The sequence below is a fragment of the Thamnophis elegans genome, chromosome 3, assembly GCF_009769535.1.
Source record: "Thamnophis elegans isolate rThaEle1 chromosome 3, rThaEle1.pri, whole genome shotgun sequence".
Taxonomy (NCBI): Eukaryota; Metazoa; Chordata; class Lepidosauria; order Squamata; family Colubridae; genus Thamnophis; species Thamnophis elegans.
In genome coordinates, this window is record NC_045543.1 from 47,812,846 (window position 1) to 47,833,579 (window position 20,734).

The 20,734-nt window shown below is 35.5% G+C and overlaps 1 protein-coding gene and 1 long non-coding RNA gene across 2 annotated transcripts in view; one reads left to right on the top strand and one right to left on the bottom strand.

The window, feature by feature from the left end:
• The window catches only part of RNF38 (ring finger protein 38), a 121,983-nt gene that overhangs the window by 6,905 nt on the left and 94,344 nt on the right, over positions 1-20,734 (top strand). The window lies entirely within an intron of this gene.
• On the bottom strand, positions 12,281-18,923 carry LOC116505534. The gene is made up of 3 exons (XR_004254955.1): positions 18,881-18,923; positions 16,916-16,986; positions 12,281-12,316 (listed from the first exon to the last, which is right to left on the bottom strand). It is a non-coding gene; the product is annotated as an uncharacterized LOC116505534 (long non-coding RNA).

Here is a 20,734-nt window from a genome sequence, read left to right on the forward strand (position 1 = left end):
TTCTCAAATTATTTTTTCTATTATTGAGACCGCTATTTCATTGGGAAAGTTAATTAACTGGAAGACCACACAGTTTGACTGGCCTTTCTATTTTATTGAAACAACCTCCTCTTTCCTCCTTGGCATACATAGAAGTCTATGGAGAGAAGAGTAAAGATTAGGAAATCTCTCATTTCACCCTAGACTTTGGTAGATTTGAAAGGTTAGAGTATCTGTAGTTGCTGGATGTACTGACGAAACTGTAGCAGAAACAAACGTTTGGCAGCCATGAGCAACACAGAGTACTATTCTCAGATATTTCTATCATGCACCAAAATCATGAGTGTTTCTGTATTTGTCATAATTGCATAAAATAATGTGTTTGTGTTGCCAGTTTTTCATGCTGCTGGAATTCCCCCTTCTATTCAACTATCAACAGATTGACATTTTACTAAACTATTTTTGTTTTGGAGGACAGACATATTTGAACTTTTTCTCCAAATCTTTTACACGCACTGTTTTATTACGCAATCCAGAAAACAGAGTTGTGAGCTGTTGCTGGTCACATCTAATCTGTATAGCCACTGTAAGCGAGGAATGCAAGCCAGATTAAGCACATTTAAGCAGAAAGAGTGGGAAATGCAGTCTAGGAGTATGATTTGAAAAATGATCTTAACAAACATTTCAATTATCAGACAGATACTTCAAAACGGATGTTTTGACATATCTGAGCAGCAAAAATAACTCTTGTGCTACCTTAAATTGTTAAGGCGGTTATTTTTCATGGATTGAACTTCAACTATTGCATTCATTGAAGAACAACCTAGTCTACAAAAGTATATAGCTGTAACATAGCATCTTAAAGATAGCACAGTATGTTTTAGACATCTGTTTTATAATGAAATTTAACATTAGTGATTAAGGTTTTTTAAAAAAAAATAAAACTGAACTTAAACTTGCTTTTATAAAGGAAAGAACTAGAGGAAAAACTTAGCTTATTTGTTCTTGACCGAAGGTGTGACAAATGATCACAATAGATGTATCTTGGATTACCCATTATCTCTGCTTTGCTGGCCTCTATAAATTGCTGGCCTCTTAAAAATTTTCCCTTCTACATATTGTAATATAGGGCTCTTTAATTCCATGGTATGCCAATTCTAAACAGTAGTAACCAAATGAAGTGGTTATTTTGATTTTAAGGAAAAAAGCTGTTTCACTAATTGTTGTCCTTTTTTAAAGTATGAAAATTAAATGGCTTTGCTATATGTTTCTGCATCTGGCAGCAGATACATTGTTTCTCTTTGCTTTTCCTTCCTGCTTCCCCTACCATCGAAGCTAATATAATTCTTTACTGATCAAGTAGGCTGCATAATCTGCTTTAATCAGTTTAATAGCCTGTTAGTCTATAGCCTGAATTACAATGTGGCAGAAATCCCAGAGGAGAAAATATGTATGAAAAAATAATAATAATTCTTGGAACTCAACATTGTTTCAGAAGGTTGTCTTAGCTTAGAGGCGTATATTGACGTAGTTTCCAGATCAAGATAGAGCCTTAATTTGTTTTGTAAGACCACTGTATTACCCTTAGTGACCTCAGTAGAAAAGAGAAAATCAACTGGAGAGTTTCAGATTTTTAATTTTGGGGTAAATTGATTGCACCTTTTAAGTACCTTTTAAGCATCTTTTATATGTGCTTAAAAGGTCCTTACCCTATTTTATCTTTTACTTCTATAAACAATTTCTATGAGATGATAAAAATTCTAGAGGTGTTTTTGGATAAATTCTATTTATCATTTTAGAAAAAATAATTCTGAAAGTTTGTAAACACATAATTTAAGGCTTGGTGGCCTTTTTTTTTAAAGAGGGAATCATGTTTTTAATTCTTTTGTAAACAATTGTGTTTATTTGACTAGTAAACATATGGACACTGTTGGAACAATGGGTACAAATTTTTAAAACTCTACTTTTTTGTAGAGCCCAGTGGTTCACTGGAAAGTCAATCATTATGGCTTTAAAAGCCACCAATTGTCTGTTTAGTTTATGTTACTTGTGAGGAAGCTTTGTGCTTAGAATCAGGAATTAGAAGAGTAATTAAGAGTATGTGGGTTTCTATCATTCTGACCACCTGTTCAAAACATGCTTGTTGAACTTGAATATTTAAAAAGCAAACAAGAATAAAGCCATGTATATTTGCTATGTTTTAGTCATTTTCTTATTTCAGTGACCTTAGAAAAGCAAAATGTGCGTGTCCCAATAGAATGTATTCATTTCATATTTTTTGTCTTTAAAACACTATCTTAAGATCATCTCATCTCATTATCTCATGATAAGATGTGAGAATCACACTGAATACGAATGTAGTACCAAAATGACAGGGGGAAAAATCTAAATTCAAATTTAGATCTGAATACATCTTTGGAGCTAGAGCAAATAATGTCATATCTAGTGACTCTGTATGCCAGTACTTACTTTCTACAGTAAATTCTTCATAGGGCTGATTATGAGTAACACGTTTTTATTTTTGAAGCACTTTAACTGGATGAATTCAACGTTAGAAAATCATGTATGTAAGTTTGTGTGTGTGAGAGAGAGAGAGAGAGAGATGCAAAGTTGTTTCATCAGTTTTAATTTAAGAGGATGCCTCTTCTATGTACTGTATATAGAATCTCAAATATGTATACATAGAGTTGTGATTTTAGTGGAATAGCAAAAAGAGTAAGATTTTTTTTTCTTAATTACTCTTTTTTCATGTTGCAAGAATTGAAGTAGTACCTCTGATGAAAAACAGATAGAAAAAGGTCTGGAACATCTCTCTCTTTTAAGTGATATTAGGTAAAAAAGGTAGGTTTATGCAATACATGATGTACAGCTCAGTCACAAGTAAACAGTCTTATGTTCTGATTTGCTACATGGCCTGCATTCTTCATGCTTAGGCAAATGAAAAGAAAAAAAATATTCAAAAAGCTCACATGCCTAGTACATACATTTAATATAGAGAGTAACTAGCTATGCAAACATAAGCTATAGATAAGGCTATCAGTTGATAAGTGAGAGAATAATTATAATAGATTGCTTTAGTAATTAAAATATAGCCCATTATATATGCATTTATAAATAGCCATTTTCATAGCTCTGTTAAAGAATTCTGTACATTACATTCGTTGTTCAAGATACCCTTCAGTTTTGAATAGCTCTAAATGCTTCCAATACAATTCCTGGGTTATTATGTAATTACTATATAATTCTTTCCCTGTAACATAACTGATAAATTTTATGACCCTGTTATCCCTTAATATGGGATAGAGTCAGGGTGACTGTATGGAGCTGAGCGTTTACTGGCCGGATGCCCTTCCTGGCGTCAAAGCGGAATTCACAGCACTTATTTTCTCTTTGCGCCCTAGGAGAGAGCAATATCTGCAACTATGTAGAATTGAACTCTCCACCTTCTGAATGGAAAGCGAGCATCTTTATCACTAGCCCAGCATGCCACTGAATTGCCAGTATCACAATTGATAAACTGATTAAAAATTTATAGATAAATATTTTAAAGCAGTGGGCTAACCTAGATTTAGCCATCCTTTAAAATAGTACATTACACTGATATTGGTTTGAGTGCTAGACTAGTATCAGGTTATTAAAGACACTGTACTGAGAGCTTCTGTCAGTGGTAAAGGTTCACTGGATAATTTTGTGCCAGTTGTGTGGGTGGGGGGGGGGTTAAGCTCTTTTAAGGGCACAGAATTGTTGTGGAGCTATAGTAGTAGAGGCACTACTGTGTAATCTTGAGTTCAAGAGGAAAGGCAAAATATAAACCTCTTTAATAGTTGGCCATCATGAACTTGTCCTGTTGATTTTAACATGGTCACTTTAAGTATGATTAATATTATTTTCCTGCATTGTGTATTTGGAAATGGGTTTCTGTTTTTAATGGCAAGAATATTCCTACAACCAAATGTCCCATTTAAATTAATTAGTGGAATTCTAGGCAGCATTATTATATTGTTAAATATACAAAATTAATTTTCTAATTTATTATGACTAAGTACATTATTAAGAGAACGTCAAAAATGATGATTTATTTTTAATGTAAGACAGCTTACAATCTGTGAAGGAAATCTGATTTTAATATAGTAAATTGTCATAATAGGTTGCAAGTTTCTAGTGAACACACTTAGCAGAGTTCCTAGTACATAATTGAGCACAAAATGGGCTGAATAAACTTGACAACTATGCCAAATAATATTTCATTTAGTGCCTCTGAATTAATCATTATATTCATTGAAACTGCATTTAAGAGTAGAACTAAACTTACCAAATAGCAGGATTTAACATCCAGAAGTGTGTAGTATATGAGTTCCTCCTATTGCATGAAGGTATGAAGAGTTAATGTGTCTGGAAGAGTTAAATAAGTAAAATATACTTGAATTTCAATTTCTCAGTGACACTTAAGTCTTTTTCAAAATTACACTAAGAATGTTGCTCCATCCATATACTTCTTTTTTAATATAAAAATAAAAAAGCAACCATGAATATGTCACTTTTTTATTTTAGCTGCTTATATGAAACTCTTTCAAAGCTCATTCACAAATGCATGATTATTATTCATAGTAAGATTCTTTGACTGACATTTCCGTGATCCAGAACAGTATATCTTTGAGTGTGGAATGCTGTTGGCAACCCAGGAGTAGATGTGAGAATACAGTGCAGCCAGTGCAGATTGATGCATCACCTCATCCAACAAGATCCTAATGACTTGCTTATGTGAATGAGGTATAATTTTCATATTGTCAGTTCTAATACTTTGATGGAATCGGACCACTAATTTTCTTTGACTCATTTTCTGAGAATGAAGTGGCAAACATGCATGTGTGAACTAGCTTGTAAAATGATTGGTATTTTCTCTTTTTTTTTTTTTAATCTCCACCTCCACTCCTAGCTGGAGTAAATTTTAAAGATATTTGATGTAGTTACACTTTACTAAAATTGGAAGGATTATTAAATTTGGGCATAATACCATAATACTGTAAGCTATGTTTGCTATACTGTCTTTTACAATACAAGTAACACGGTTAAAGCTAAATAATTGAAATAACTTAGGGAGAGGCCTTCATTTGCAAAAGTATGCTATCTGAAGCTTTAGACATTTGTCAGATGTAATATGAATTGTACTATTAAACACAATCTACGTTTATGAATAATAGAATCTGCAGACAAGAATTTTATAATTGAGGGAAAGATCTATTTCTGTATGGCATGTTATTATGAAATATTGTGAGAGGAAAGTGTTCATTTTGGTGTTATATATTGGGATTCCTCCCTTTGAATTATCAGTTGTGCCAGGATTTATTTAGCAAGCGCGCTTTGAGTCTGCACTCCTATTGATTTTAAATGGGCATTTAGAATTCATTAGCTTGCTGAATCAGCCTTACAGCAGTTGAAGTAGCAGTACTCTTCTAAGTAATTTTGTCTTCCGAAGTACAGAGGTGGACATCTCCATAGCTCAGGTCCATCTGGATGGACCACAGCATCCACGATAGTTTACCTCAAAATGAATTGCATCTGCTAGTACCTTTTGCTATGTGATCTTTGTATTTGAAGTGAAGCTTAACAGAATTTTTATTCGGCCACTTATTCAGAAGCGGTTACAATAGATGCATAGGTAGCAACAGCAATAGCACTCAGACATATATCACTTCACAGTGCTTTCCAGCCCTCTCTGAGCAGTTTACAGAGTCACCATATTGTCCTCAACAATCTGGGTCCTCATTTTACCGACCTCGGAAGGATGGAAGGCTGAGTCAACCTTGAGCCTGGTGAGATTCGAACTGCCAAATTGCAGGCAGCCGGCAGAAGTAACCTGCAATATGCAGTATGCAGTCTAACAACTGCACCACTACAGCTCAGGTAGGTAATGGATGGATGGATAGTATATAGTTATCTTAATTAGAATATTTTACCCGGTATGCCTAGTGCTAAAAGAATGTTCCATTAGCAATCCAAAACATATCTGGCCACTAAAATATATTGAATCCTTCTCAGCTTGTGCAGGCTGTTAGATCGGGTAATGAAAGGCACACATAGGCTAAAGGCAACAACAGCTCTTTATTGTAACAGAACAAGTATGTACAATCCAGCGAAGGTTGAGTCTGATGACAGCTCTTTTATAGGGAGCTGTCAGACCCTTCGACCAATGAGATTAAACCTCTGTTCCCGCCAGAACAGAGGATATTGGTGGAAACCATTATAACTGTAGCTAGTATCTAACAGGCATTTTAGCAGCCCTTCATTTTGCCCAACATTTTAAAGAGCCACTTGATTTCAGTGAAGGAAAAAATTTCTATTGCTGGTGTACTAAAGTTGGTGAGGTGATGGTATTTTTTGCTTTGCTTTGTTATGGCCGCTACCTTTTTGTTCATATCTGTGGGATTGAGTTGGCCGCTTCCCATTCACAGGAGAATTAGTAGACAACAAATGAACAGTTGTAGCTGGGATCAGGATCCACCCTTGACTGGATATAATTTTGTGTGCTGTTGTTGCACCCTGTGAATAATACATTCTATTACCATTTGTAATCCACTTGTAATCTATTTCAGATTTCAAATTTTGTATTTTTATCTCTTGTGTTTTATTTCTTGTGTTTGTGCTTTAATTGAAATGTGATGTGAATGTGCCATATGAGAGAGAGAGGGGGGGGGGGGAATCCACTTTTAACTAGACTAACATAATGAGTAGCTTTAATGGAGGGTAGTTTAACCCCTGTATGAATTAATCACATTTAACTCAGATCCTCACATTTAACTTTTTTAAAATCAAAGTGGTATGCACATGACTTGGATAATGTGACTAGATTATTTTATATATTTGCAGGTATAAAATGGCTGTGGAGCCTGTTATATGTGATCCAAGTGATGTTTTGTCATATTCATATAACTGTAAATCCAAAGAATAAGAGAGGACAAAATAAAATTAAGGAAAAAGTATGATGACATTTAGAGAGGGAAATGAATAGCTTTCCATGTTACACAATATAAAGAAGTGTGGAAAGTTTTCAAAGTATTAAAAATTAAAAATGATATATATATAAAGAAATATTAAAAGACTAGAGGAAATAAAAAAGTAAAATCTGAATAAATGAATAAAGAATTTAGAAATATCATGGTGTTGGTAACTACAAATAAACTCTAAACTAAGACTGAATCCTGAGAATTATGGTCAATGCAGTATAAATCACTGAATTAAATTATAAACCAAAAATTCAATTCATATTAGCACAAATCTATTTTGCTTTTGGTATCTTGTAAAATTAAAATGCAAACTTTACATAGAAAAATCCCAGATTTGTTTCCAGACTTAGACAAAACTTTATAAAGGAGATGAGATTTCCCCTGTGAAAAAATACTTAAAGAAAAAAAGATTTTCAAAGATAATGGATAAATAACAGCAAATGATGAATGGACCTATAACAATATAGCAAGGGAAATCTGTGCAGCTATTTAAAAAAAAATAGAGAAAGTTCCTGGCCCAGATGTTTATTTATTGTTTATTGTCAATAGATGTGATAATATTTTCCAAAATTAAAATGCATATCATTGTTTTGATCCTTTAATCTAGGAGCACTAGATATTTAAAAAGTTGTCAGCCTCCTATTTTGAAGAAAGATATTGTCAAAAACTAGATTATTCCACTAATGAACAGCTAATTAATTATATTCTTTCTATAGAAGCATGCTGTACAGAAAATATTCTGTTCCCTTTATAATATCTTTTAAAACTTGGCTACTCTAATCTACCCATAGTATGGATACCACTTATCTACAGCGCACATTGGCTTGAATTATATACATATGTAAGATTTTAATTGATTGGACTGAATTTGCATATATAATTAAAATATCTATTTAGGTTACAGGTACTTATAGTTATTCTGTAATAGTGTGTGGACTTTTTAAAAAACAATTTTAATTGACTGTACCATATCCTTCTAATTCTTCTCTGTGATTGTAATATATATTTGATTTGATTATTTTCCTATTTTTTTATACATAACATTTATTTTTGAGGGACTTAGTCTATGTGTATATAGTATTTATGTTTATGTATATATCTGTGTGTGTCTGTATATTTTCATAATAGGTTCTAAATAAAAAAACACATACAAAAACATAGTATACATATGTACATATAGATAATGTGCCTCTGCAAGAGTTTGCAAGTTCTGTCAGAACAATAATAGTGTCATGCTGCAAACTCTTCCCCTTTTTTGCATGAATGCAATGTCATGATGCACTAACAAAAGGACTTGCATCACAATGGTGTGCAATGCTACTTTTGTAATTCTGTCTCCACCCTGACCCAACTGATGCTGATGTACATAAGATATGCATGCTTTTTTCTTTTCCCTTAAAAAAGCACTCTCATTTTTAAATGAGCAGATAATTGCATGAATGTTAAAGGTGTTCAATTTTTATTTGAATCTTTCTCAAGCCAAAAGAAATTGCTGTTAAGAGTATTTTTAAAAGATTAATAAGACGGTCTCTGTCTCTGACTTTCTGATTAAAGGAGCCTGAATGAAGCAATATTGAAGGGGTAGAACAGTGTTTGTCAAACTTGGTAATTTTAAAAAGTGTGAAAATTGTAACTCCCAGAATTCTCCAATACTGGCTGTGGAATTCTGGGAGTTAATGTTTCATATTTCTTAAATGTGTCACGTTTGAGAAACATTGGGGTAGAGGAACTAATTACTCTATTAATTCCAGAATTCTTGTACTTACCGCCCAGGGTAGAAAATCACTCAAAGAAAGAAGAAGCAAATAGTTGGCAGATCAGAGTTGAATGATACAACAAAGATGATAGAAGCCTGGCGAAAGCTTCTAGATTATACTGTTCATCAATAAATGATAGGCAGACCCTTTAGTCTCAAAGCATTTGTGACATATCTCAACACAAAAGCTCCAAATAACCTCTAACAAATATTGATCTTTTTATTTTGTTTAATTGAATACCCTAATTAATATCTGTGTCCCAAAACAATGCCACGACAAATAAGACCATAATAATCTTATGGATCCTCTTCTGTATTCTGTCGTAGAGTAGAATAGAGTAGAACAGAACAGAATTCTTTATTGGCCAATTGTGATTGGACACACAAGGAATTTGTCTTTGGTGCATATATTCTCGGTGTACATAAAATAAAAGATACATTTGTCAAGAATCATAAGGTACAACACTTAATGATAGTCATAGAGTACAAATAAGCAAACAAATCATACTAGGAAACAATATAAATCGTATGATACAAGCAACAAATTTAGAGTCGTAAGTGGGAGGAAATGGGTGATAGGAACGATGAAAGGATTAATAGTAATAGTAATGCAGACTTAGTAAATAGGTTGACAATGTTGAGGGAATTATTTGTTTAGCAAATTTAGTTATATTTTTATTACAATATGCAATATTAAAAAGACATCATTGCTATCTTAATACAAGCATCTCAAAAGAGAAGGGGGGAGGATGTCAGCATCTAAATATTTCTTTTTGTTTGGGAACAAAAGTTCAAACTGTACCAGTTGATATCTCCACCATGCTATCAGTGAGAGATTCTGGCTGTTTAGCTGTATTTAGAGATCCTTAGATCTACCAAACCTTCTATGAGAAATGTTAGAGAAAACACACAATATTAGGCCTATGCCTAATCTTTTATGGAAGAATAATTAATATCAGGCTATGTATAAACAAAACATATTTTATTTTTGGCTGTTGAAAGCCATTTGGAAACATACTTTCTATATCCTGTTCAAATGAACAATTTATGTTTCCTCTGAAATACACTGGCCTGGTGCATTGTGCTGTCAAATGCTCATTTCTTTTTTCTCCTTCAAAAATTGATTGCTGATTTTTTTTAAATGAAAGAAAGTCCATTTAATTGAATAAAAACACATTGCTTTCAAAAATAAGACAACTGGACCACTCATCTGAAATTTGGAAAGAGAGGCAATAAGCAAATTAGCATTTGAATTGCTGGTTTGTCCGATACCTAGGAAAAGGAAGAGGAAATAGGCTTGCCCATGGTGGGGAATCCCCCTGTGGCTCATATTTTAATATTTCATCTATGTTAAGCTTTCAAAAGTGTAATTTTGATTACAAATAGCATCTATTTTCACATTTAGCCATTGCCCTTGTTTACTGAAATGGCTGAAATTTAATTTTCATTCTGCACTGTTTTTCTTGTTCTTCATTATCCTGTACAAACATATTTGGCTGAGGTTGCTCTTTCTTTTTTTGTTAACAACATGTGTTTTGTTTTAGAAATAACTTCCTTTTTGATCTTTGGGAAGTTTTTGACACAGTGGTCCATATTATCAGGTGTCTAGACCAATGCTGCCAGGTATTCTTTTCCTCTTTGGTGCTCAGACTGTTTCATTCCAAGGAAAGAATCCTGGGGAAAAGGATCAGAAGACTTTGGACATCCATGGGATGTCTGGATTATAGCAATAACACATACACTTATATACCCCTTCACAGTGCTTTTACAATTCTCTCTAAGTGGTTTACAGAGTCAACATATTGCCCCCAACAATCTGGATCTTCATTTTACCAATCTCGGAAGGATGAAAGGTTGAGTCAACCTTGAGCAGGTGAGATTTGAACTGCCGAACTGCAGCTAGCAGTCAGCTGAAGTAGCCTGCAATGCTGCACTCTAACCATTGTGCCACCTCGGCTCTATTATGGTCTTGATAACCCATGGAATTAATTGGAGCATGGACGTTCCAATGAATAGTAGTGGGTAGTCCAGGGCCTCAGGAATTGAAAATAGAATATACACCTTACTAGCAATCCTCAACTTAACAATAGTTCATTTAATGACTGTTCTAAGTTACAACTGCACTGAAAAAAATGACTTATGATTGTTTTTCACACTTACAATTGTTGCAGCATCCCCATAATCATGTGATCAAAATTTAGACACTCGGCAACTGACTTATGTTTATGATAGCTGCATTGTCTGGAGTCATGTGATCACCTTTTGGTGATTACCTCTTCTGATAAGCAAAATCAGTGGGGAAGCCAGATTCACTTAATGACCATGTCACTATCAACTGCAGTAATTCACTTAACAACTGTGGCAAGAAAAGTTGTAAAATGTTGCAAAACGTATTTAACCAATGTCAAACTTAGCAAACAAATTTTGGGCTCAATTGTGGATGTAAGTTGAGGACTACCTATATTAGTGGCTCTTAAATATGTCACTATCCTAAATATTTATCTCAGAAATGCCCTTTCCAAATTTCTCTGCTAAACTTTGGATATCAAAAGGTGAGAAGCAACAGGAGAAAGCAGAACTATTTAACTCATATTTTGCATCTGTCTTTACACAAAGGTAAAAAAACAATCCAACCTATCAAAAACAGCACCACAAAAAATAGATTACGAACACAAGTTAAAACAGGGAAGAAAATGGTAAGTGAGCACCTGTCTACCCTAGACAAGTTCAAATCACCAGTACTGGATGGATTGCACTCCAAGGTTCTGAAGAAACTGTCAGACGAGATCTTAGAACCACTGAACCATATCTTTCAGAGATCCTGAAGCATCGGGGAACTGCCAGAGGAGATTCTGGAAAAGATAATGAAGCAAAGAATCCGCGAACACCTAGAAGTAAACAAAGTAATAGCCAAAAGCCAACATGGGTTTGTCAAAAACAGACCATGCCAGACTAATCTTATTGTATTCTTTGACAAAGTGACAAAATTAGTGAACCATAGGAATGCTATCGATATAATTTACTTGGACTTCAGTAAGGCATTTGATAAAGTAGACCATAACCTACTATTAGATAAAGTAGAAAAATGTGGACTAGACAGCATCACCACCAGATGAATTTGTAACTAGCTGACCAACTGCACTCAACGTGTAGTCCTCAACGGAACTGCATCTACTGTACATGGAGGGAAGTATGCAGTGGAGTACCCCAAGGCTCTATTTTAGGACCAGTACTCTTCAACATCTTCATCAATGATTTGGATGATGGAATAAATGGGGAACTCATCAAATTTGCAGATGACATCAAGCTGGCAGGAATAGCCAACACTCCAGAAGATAGGCTTAAAATACAGAAGGATCTTGCTAAACCTGAACATTGGGCACTATCTAACAAAATGAAATCCAATGGTGAAAATAGTAAAGTTCTACATTTAGGCAAGAAAAACAAAATATAGTAAAGGTGGTACCTTGCTCAATAGTAGTAACTGCGAGAGGGGTCTTGGAATCCTGGTGGACAACCATTTAAATATGAGCCAGCAGTGTGCAGCAGCTGCCAAAAAAGCCAACACAGTTCTAGGCTGCATAAACAGAGGGATAGAATCAAAATCATGTGAAGTGTTAATACCACTTTATAATGCCTTTGTAAGGCCCACTTGGAATACTGCATTCAGTTTTTGTTGTGCATGCACCAAAAATAAAAATGAGATAATCAAACCAGTCAGTTAATTCCTAGAAGATTAAACTTAATTCTTAAAGAAACAGTCATTCTCAGCTTAAACTAACTACACAGAGATGTTTATGGCAAACTATTCTCCAAAGAACCTTTGGGTAAAACAAGAAGCAATGGGGGGGAACTAATCAAGGAGAGAAGCAACTTAGAACTGAGGAGAAATTTCCTGACAGTTAGAACAATTAATCAGTGGAACAGCTTGCCCCCAGAAGTTGTAAATGCCCCAACACTGGAAGTCTTTAAGAAGATATTGGATAGCCATTTGTCTGAAACGGTATAGGGTTTCTTGCCTAGGCAAGGGGTTGGACTAGAAGACCTCCAAGGTCCCTTCCAACTCTGCTATTCTATTCTAAAACATGTTCATGCTTTATTTCTTCTTTTTATATTGTCCTTTCACTTCTTATTGAGCTAGAGCAGGGGTGTCAAACTCACAGCCTGCAGCCAGATGCGTCACGCACTGGCCACGGCCACGCCCAGTTTAGCAAAGTGTGGAACAGTCACAATATGTCAATGCTGCCATGGCGACGTGAGTTTCACACTCCTGAGCTAAAGAGTATTTGGTTCCTTGTGAGTTTGTGCAACTGGGACCTAGCTAGTTTGGACAGAAAGTTTCCTTATCTGTTGTGCTTCATTTCTCAAATAATTTTCAGCTATTAATTCAAACTTAGAATTAGTTTTGTGGCTTTTTATGATGGCTGGGAAACCTTGAATGGCAGAGAATAAGATCCAAGCATACAGATAGTGCTCGACTTACGATCATTCATTTAGTGACTATTTGAGGTTATAATGCCACTGGGGAAAAAGCAACTGATGATACTTTTTCACATGACTGCTGCAGCATCCCCATAGTCACATGATCAGAATTTGGACTCTTGGCAACTGGCATGTATTTATGACTGTTGCTATGTCCTGGGGTCATGTGATCACTTTTTGCAAACTTCTGACAAAGTCAATGGGAAGTCAGATTCACTTAATAATCATGTTACTAACTTAATAACTGCAGTGTTTCACATAACAGCTGTGACAAGAAAGGTCATAAAATGAGTCAAAACTCACTGAACAACTTTCTTGTTTAGCAATGGAAATTCTGGGCTCAATTGTGATTATAAATTGAGGACTGCCTGTACTTGTGATATGTCAGTTCAGTGCAGAAGTACCAGCACATCACAAGTACATCTGTTCATCTTGCATACATGTAAGGAGGGCCAGTTTCCTCTTCTTCTGTTCTACCATTGCATTCCAAGTGAGAAGATCTAGATATTGCAATCTTAAATTGTTTTCACAATCTCTACCTAATTGTGTATAGTAAATATAGACTAAAAAGGTATACTATATTTTTTGTTACAAGATTTAAAACAGATGTTATAGCACTTTTCTGTAAATGAATATTTTCATCTATTTTCAGTATTGAGAATTCACAATTCATATGAGAGCCAATTTGGTGAAGTACTCAGATTTTCCTCGAACAGTGCGATGGATGGCAAATAAATGAAATAATAAATAATAATAACATGGTTAAGGCATTGGCTAAAAACTGGGAGATTTTTGAGTTTTGGCCACACCATAGCCACAGAGCCAGCTGGATGACCTTGACCCATTCCCTCTCTCTAAGCCCAGAAGGAGACAATGGACAAACCACTTCAGAAATCTTGCCAAAAACGCTGCAGGAACTAGTCCAGGCAATTTCTGAGAAGTGGACACGATAGAACAGAAGGGGACACAGAGGATCAGCGTTTAACAATGCTGAGCTTGTCAACTGGAAAGCTGACAGTCTGGATTTGAGACTGGAGTGCTGTGCGATGGAGTGAGCTCCTATCTTTGCCCCAGCTCCTGCTCACCTAATAGTTCGAAAGCATGCAAATGCGAGTAGGTTAATAGGTACCATGTCAGTGGGAAAGTAACTGTGTTCCGTGCTCCTTGGCGTATAGTCATGATGGCCCCATGTTCAGCATTTGGACAACACTGCCTCCCTTGGCTAATAAATGAAGGCGCGTCGCCCCTAGACTCAGACACAACTGGATAAGGCACCTTTATCTTACCTTTACCTTTATCTTTTTACCTTGGAATGGAAGAAAAAAATTTTATTGTACATTTTTCCTTCTAATTTCATGATGGAATGGCTGTTTATTTTTATTTTAATAAATTTAAAGCTGCAGAGAGTTGCTCTCATGGATCTGTGGTTTACACAGAATCATAGACTAGAAGCAACCTTGGATATATTTTCTTGTCTGACCCCTAGCCCCAGTGCAGGAGCTCCTCTTTACAGCATCTTCAACAGATGACCATCCACTCTCTTCTTAACATTTCCTGCAAAGGAAAACCCATTAGCTCCAGAAAGAGTTTCTCCTATTGCTGAACAGTTAAAAAACATAGGTGTAGAATTACTGGGTTTGATATGTTTTTCAATATATTTTCTTGTTGAACAACTAAGGATGTAATTCCATATATTATATTCCTGAGGATAAGTGTGAATCAGTTTAGTAGGCTTATTTCTGAGCAGATTTGAATAGAGCTGTAAATTGTTAAGGGTAGAGTGTGAGGATTGGCACCATGCTAAGAGGAACATAACTACGAGTAGACGTGAATAAGAGATTCTTGTACATGCTGAATAGAAGATGTGTAGGTGAATAAAAAGAAGATAGTAAAAGGAAAAATCCTGTTAATTTAAATTGTACAAGAAAAAGACATAATTATGTTCTAAATCTGCAGGGAGAGACCACTGTGTTGCTGAAACATTTTCCAAATCTTTAACAGGTCATTAATAAACTTAGATATTTCCTTTACATTTCTTTACATTTATAACCCAAGAGATTATTCTCAACATGCTACTTATTGAATGGGATTCAGTCTAGTGGCTTCATCGTCTAGCAGGCAAAGAATTTCAGTAATTATTGCTGAACAAATCCGTGAGCCAAGCTATCTTTGAAAGCAATTACGATGAAGCACATGGAAAAAGAAGAGAAGAATCATCTCAAAGGTGCTTTTTCAAAAGACCACTGGACTTCATTTTTTCCTTGAGGGAAACGTTTCACTTCTCATTCAAGCAGCTTTAAGACAGTCACGACCAGGATGACTGATAATCTCCATAGACAAAGAGAAGAATCAGTTCTAGTTGTTCCAACAGTATTGTTCCAACAGTAATGATTTATAGCCTTCAGAGAATCCTTAAAGGAAAGACTCGGAGCTCAGTATGGAATTCTTGGCCAGGTAGCTGCATTATGAATACAGGAAGTTCTCAACCATTTCGCAACCATTTGTTTAATGACTGTTCACAATTACAACGGCCTTGGAAAAGTGACTTATGACCAATCTTCATACAACTGTTACAGCATGCACACAGTCAAATGATCAAAATTCAGGTGCTTAGCAACCACATGAATTTACAATGGTTGCAATATCCTGAGATCATGGGAGACCCATTTGCAATAATCCCAACTGGCTTCCGGCCACAAAAGTCAATGGCAGAATCTGGATTTGTTTAACACTCGTGTTATTCACATAACAACTGCAATGATTCACATAACTGGGGCAAAATATTTCATAAAATTGGGTGAAGCTCACTTAACAGCCTTGGTTAGCAACATAAATTCTGGTACCAATTATGGTTGTAAGTCAAGGACTATCTGTATTGAGAAATTGATCGAGTCAATGAAGTTTTTACCAAAAGTACCTGCAGCACCACCATTGGCTTTGAAATGGGGTCTTCTTTACTATCATAACTTGGAAAAATGATTATTGTGACACATTTTTAATATACCTATTCCTTTGAAACCAGTTATGATGATGTGGGAATAGAAATATCTTAAATAAATTAAGTACCTGTTCTAAATAATAGAATAGGATTAGAATTAAATTGTACAAAATGTGCAAATTGGCTCCATCTTTTGTGAAGATCAAAATGGTGTAAATTGGCATGTGTCCTGTTAAGATAGTTAAGAATGGTAAAAAAATTCAGGATGGCACAAAAATGATAAAAATAGAATGTCATGCAGCCAGGATATATCTGGTAGATTGTTGATAAATACACTGAAGTTGTCTTGGCTGTGTTGCTTCAAAAACTAATAGTATGTGAACTTCATAGCTTCACGATAATCCAGTTTAGTTTAAGTACTAAAACATGTTACTTCTTTTGAGACTGGCTGTACAGTATAGAATATATTAACACCCTTTTGAAGGAGGAGGCTGCACCAAAGCAATGAATTAGAAATGTTAATAAAATATGCACCAGACTATTGATTTATAGTGTAACTGGAGAAAACATATTTCCTGCTTTCAAATGCAGCGCTGATGTTGCTTCGTTTGTCACAGGCAACAGATAGGATGGTCAGAAACTTAGTGGAAGAAAAATTATTGAGCTGTGGGTATACGGTTCTCCCCCTTGGCACTTTAATGATCGCAAAAAAAAAAAAGGCCTCCTTTTGCTACTACCGGTGCTAAGCATACTTACCAGGAAAGGTAAAATGAGATGGCAGAGGCTTGAAATGAGTGGCAGAAGTCTCTCTTGATCTCTTGTCGTGTCTGTGAAATTAAGAGTGAGCACTGTAAGATCTGAATTCAGACATGAAGGAAAGAGCATTGATGCTGTAAGTATAATTGTTGTCATATATACATAAAAACATTTGGTGTGACTCTGTAAATCAGGGGTCCCCAACCCTTTGGACCTTAGGGATCACTAAATTCATAATTTTAAATCCCGGACCACTAATACCATCTGCCTAATGATCTATCTATATTTTCCCTTTCTATTACATCATCCTTGGCTTCTATATTCATTTTCCTGGTAAAAATTACTTCAGAGAATTCAGATATAATGGTAACTTGGCTTAGATGAGTGTTAACAAAATTCAGTTGGATCAAAGAAGGTTAATAGGATTTAAAAATGTATCAAAAGCAGTATTATCAGAAAGACATTAGAAAATCATTATACTATTGTAGCAAGCTCAGAGGGGGTTTAGGCCTTAGGCTATAGTTTGTAACATGGGGATGTTCTTGTCCCATAGGGATAGACAAAATTAGATCTAAATTGTGGGTTGTTGAGAATCATCTCCAGAAGCCTGAAATCAGAACAGTTGGGAATCCCTCTAATGTCCATCTCTAAAGAGATTAAATAAATTGTACTATGGTATGGTTATTGAATTTTCTTAAAGAAATAGAAGTTGCACAGCATATGTGTGTGTGTGTGTGTGTGTGTGTGTGTGTGTGTGTATATCAATCAATCAGTGGGGGGTTGCAGATTGCGGTGCAACGGGTATGGTGCAATAGGGCCTGATGTCCACCACATGAGCGCGCACAGCACGCGCATGCATCCTTAACTCTTGCAATGCCTCTGCAAGCCTCCGTGATGCTCCAGCTGCTCAGTGGAGCATTGCGCAGGCACCATGCGTTCCGTGCGTGGAAGCACCGAAGAGCTCAAATACAGGTAAGGAGCTCAGGTGGGTGGGTGGGCAGGCACCAGTACGTTCGTACCGGGGTGTACCGCCTGCAACTCATCACTGATGTATATGTATATATCAGCAAAAATGTAACACACTATATATTGTGTTATATTTTTGCTGATAAAGAAACAAAGAGAGACTAGTATAGATCTATTTCAAGCTATTTAGCTGTCATCATCTAGCCATACCTTTACTGGGATTCAAACTTGGGCTGCTTACATATCAGGCAGTTGCATTAACCTCCAACTACAAGTTCTCTTCCCTTTATCAGCTGAGCCAGGGGAGAGATTAGTATTTTTTCTGCAAAACAGCTTCTGTCTTCTCTCTCAATTTCTTTTCTTTTGTGTCCTATGCTGCCTGCCTGCCTTGACTTGTGAACTTTGATCTACTATGGAGAGGGATTGTGCTAGTTTGGTTCCACTTTATTTGTGTAGTAGGTTGCTAAGATTTATAAGTAACTGAACCCTAAACAATGTCAGCAATAATGCTAAACTTAGAATATATTGATTGTTCCCATAATATGTTATATAAGTTATAGGAGGGCTTAGTGTGTTGTGCATGCACCAAAAATAAAAAAGATAATCAAACCAGTCAGTTAATTCTTAGAAGATTAAACTTAATTCTTAAAGAAACAGTCATTCTCAACTTAAACTAACTGCACAGAGATGTTTATGGCAACATCTAGACTCAGACAGTTTTGCACAGCTGGTGCTGTAAAAAACAGAATTGGAGAAAAAGTGGCTGGAAAAAATCCCCTACCCTCTCTATTACAAAACTCATTGCAAAGGTTTACCAATGCAGAATGCAGAGGTTAATACCAGGATTAATACCAGACCAACAATCGAGTAGTAAACACCAGCTTAATCAAGAAACTACCAAGAAGAAAACAACAACCCCACCAATACTGGCAGCGCAAGCCACTGTATATATAAACAGATAGTAAAGCCCACTTCATTTTCAGTGCTAGAAAATGTTACCTGGTTGGGTAATGAAATGTCTGCAATAAGACAACCAAGCTCAGAGAGCACCAAAGATTCCACAGTTCAATCCTGAGCTACAAATATCCTCTTCTGTTGGTATATTGATCACTGATTAACAGCAGTGGCCAAGCCACTTCTACTAAAAAATGGACCAATGGAAAAATACCTAGGGGAATAATGAACTTAGCCAGTATGTACCTAAGGCAAGGTCTCCAAAGATGTGAGAAAATGATTGGAGATTGTGTATTTCAGAGATGGTGATTTCTATATAAGAGTTTATGCTGTCAGCACCTGATAAAGAGATGAGATGTGGTTAGTAGTTCACTGGGTGAAGCGTGTTGTGTTGTTATTTCAGTAGTGACCAAGTAGCCTAAACAGCTAAAGCAGATGTTTGAATAATACTTCTGTAATTTTATTTATTTACATTATTTTTTCCTAGGCTATTTTCTTGTTGCCATATAGATAATAAAAAACTGCTAACCAATATTATCCTCAATGTAAAGTTTAAAATATAACTTAGAAAATCTATACTATTGTATTGGCTCTCCCCACTGCCTCCACAAAGGAAGAGTAGTGAGATCGTAATCCTGACCTCTGCTGGAACAAGATTGTCCAGTTTAGGAGTAGTCAACGTGCAGGTCCTACTCAAATCCTCTTTCAACCATTATTGCAATGGAGTATTCAATATGCAAGCACCACTGACATTGTTCTAATGATAGCAATTTCACGAATGCATTCATGCATTCAGTGTGGACTTCTTTAGGAGATAAAATCTATTTGCTTCCTTGTGAGGGAGGACACTGATAATGCCAGGGAATTCCAGGGCTAAAAACTAGGCTGAGAAGTTAAAAAAACAAAGGAGAAAAAATTCCCAGAAGAAGGCAGTGATAAGCCACTTTTGAATTAATGCCAAGAAACTGCGGTAATTGTGTCTTTTGAAGTCCCCAGGAGTCAAGCTCATCTTGAGGGCATTTTTATGTTTGGTATGGTTCATAGCTATAGTTAACAGTCACCTGAACCTGCATATTAACTTAAAAGATACGTATTTGAGGAGTTAAAAGAAATCTATACTGTTATATTCACAGAGGAGGTTTTAGAAGTAAAGTAGAAATAAAATAAGTGCCATGGCCAATACAGAGAGTTTGTTTTTCTCCATTAATGAAATATTTAATGTGTGTTCTATAAGACAGTCCTTTTTTAATACAACAAACCTCAGTTCCATGCCAAAGAATGAACGTTCTGCACTTTTGAGATGTCATCTAGCCTAGAGCATTGTTTCTCAACCTTGGCAACTTCAGAATAGTAGGACTTCAACTCCTACAATTCTCCAGTGAGCTGGGAATCTGTTTTCAAGTTGCCATGGTTGAGAAACACTGATCTAGAGGCTATTAAATTATCAAGCACAAGATACCTTGAGATATATTCTGTGCTGAAACGGGTTGACTGTGCCAGATTTAATAATAAGCTGTGGTATTGCTTTTTGCTCCACGTTTTTCTTCCATTGAAATAAAAGGTTCTGAAAATGAAAGTGTGAAATATAGCAGCTAGTAACTAGACTGATAGTCAATAAATATGCACATTATCAAATATGATACAGATTTGTGAAGAAAGAATTTTACATGCTGTGAAGCGTTACTGCCATATTTAACAGAGTACAGGTTTTTTTTAATAAAAGATAAACCTAGCATTGTGTATAATGTTTCTTTTTAAATTGAATCCGTGCTTTCAATCTTTCACTTTTTGCAATTTTTGTGGATTTTGTTATAAATTGGGAGAATGGAAGAGATTGAATACTGAAATTGGTTTCAGTCTGGTATCAATTTTTCTGATAAAACAACAAAGAGGATTGTC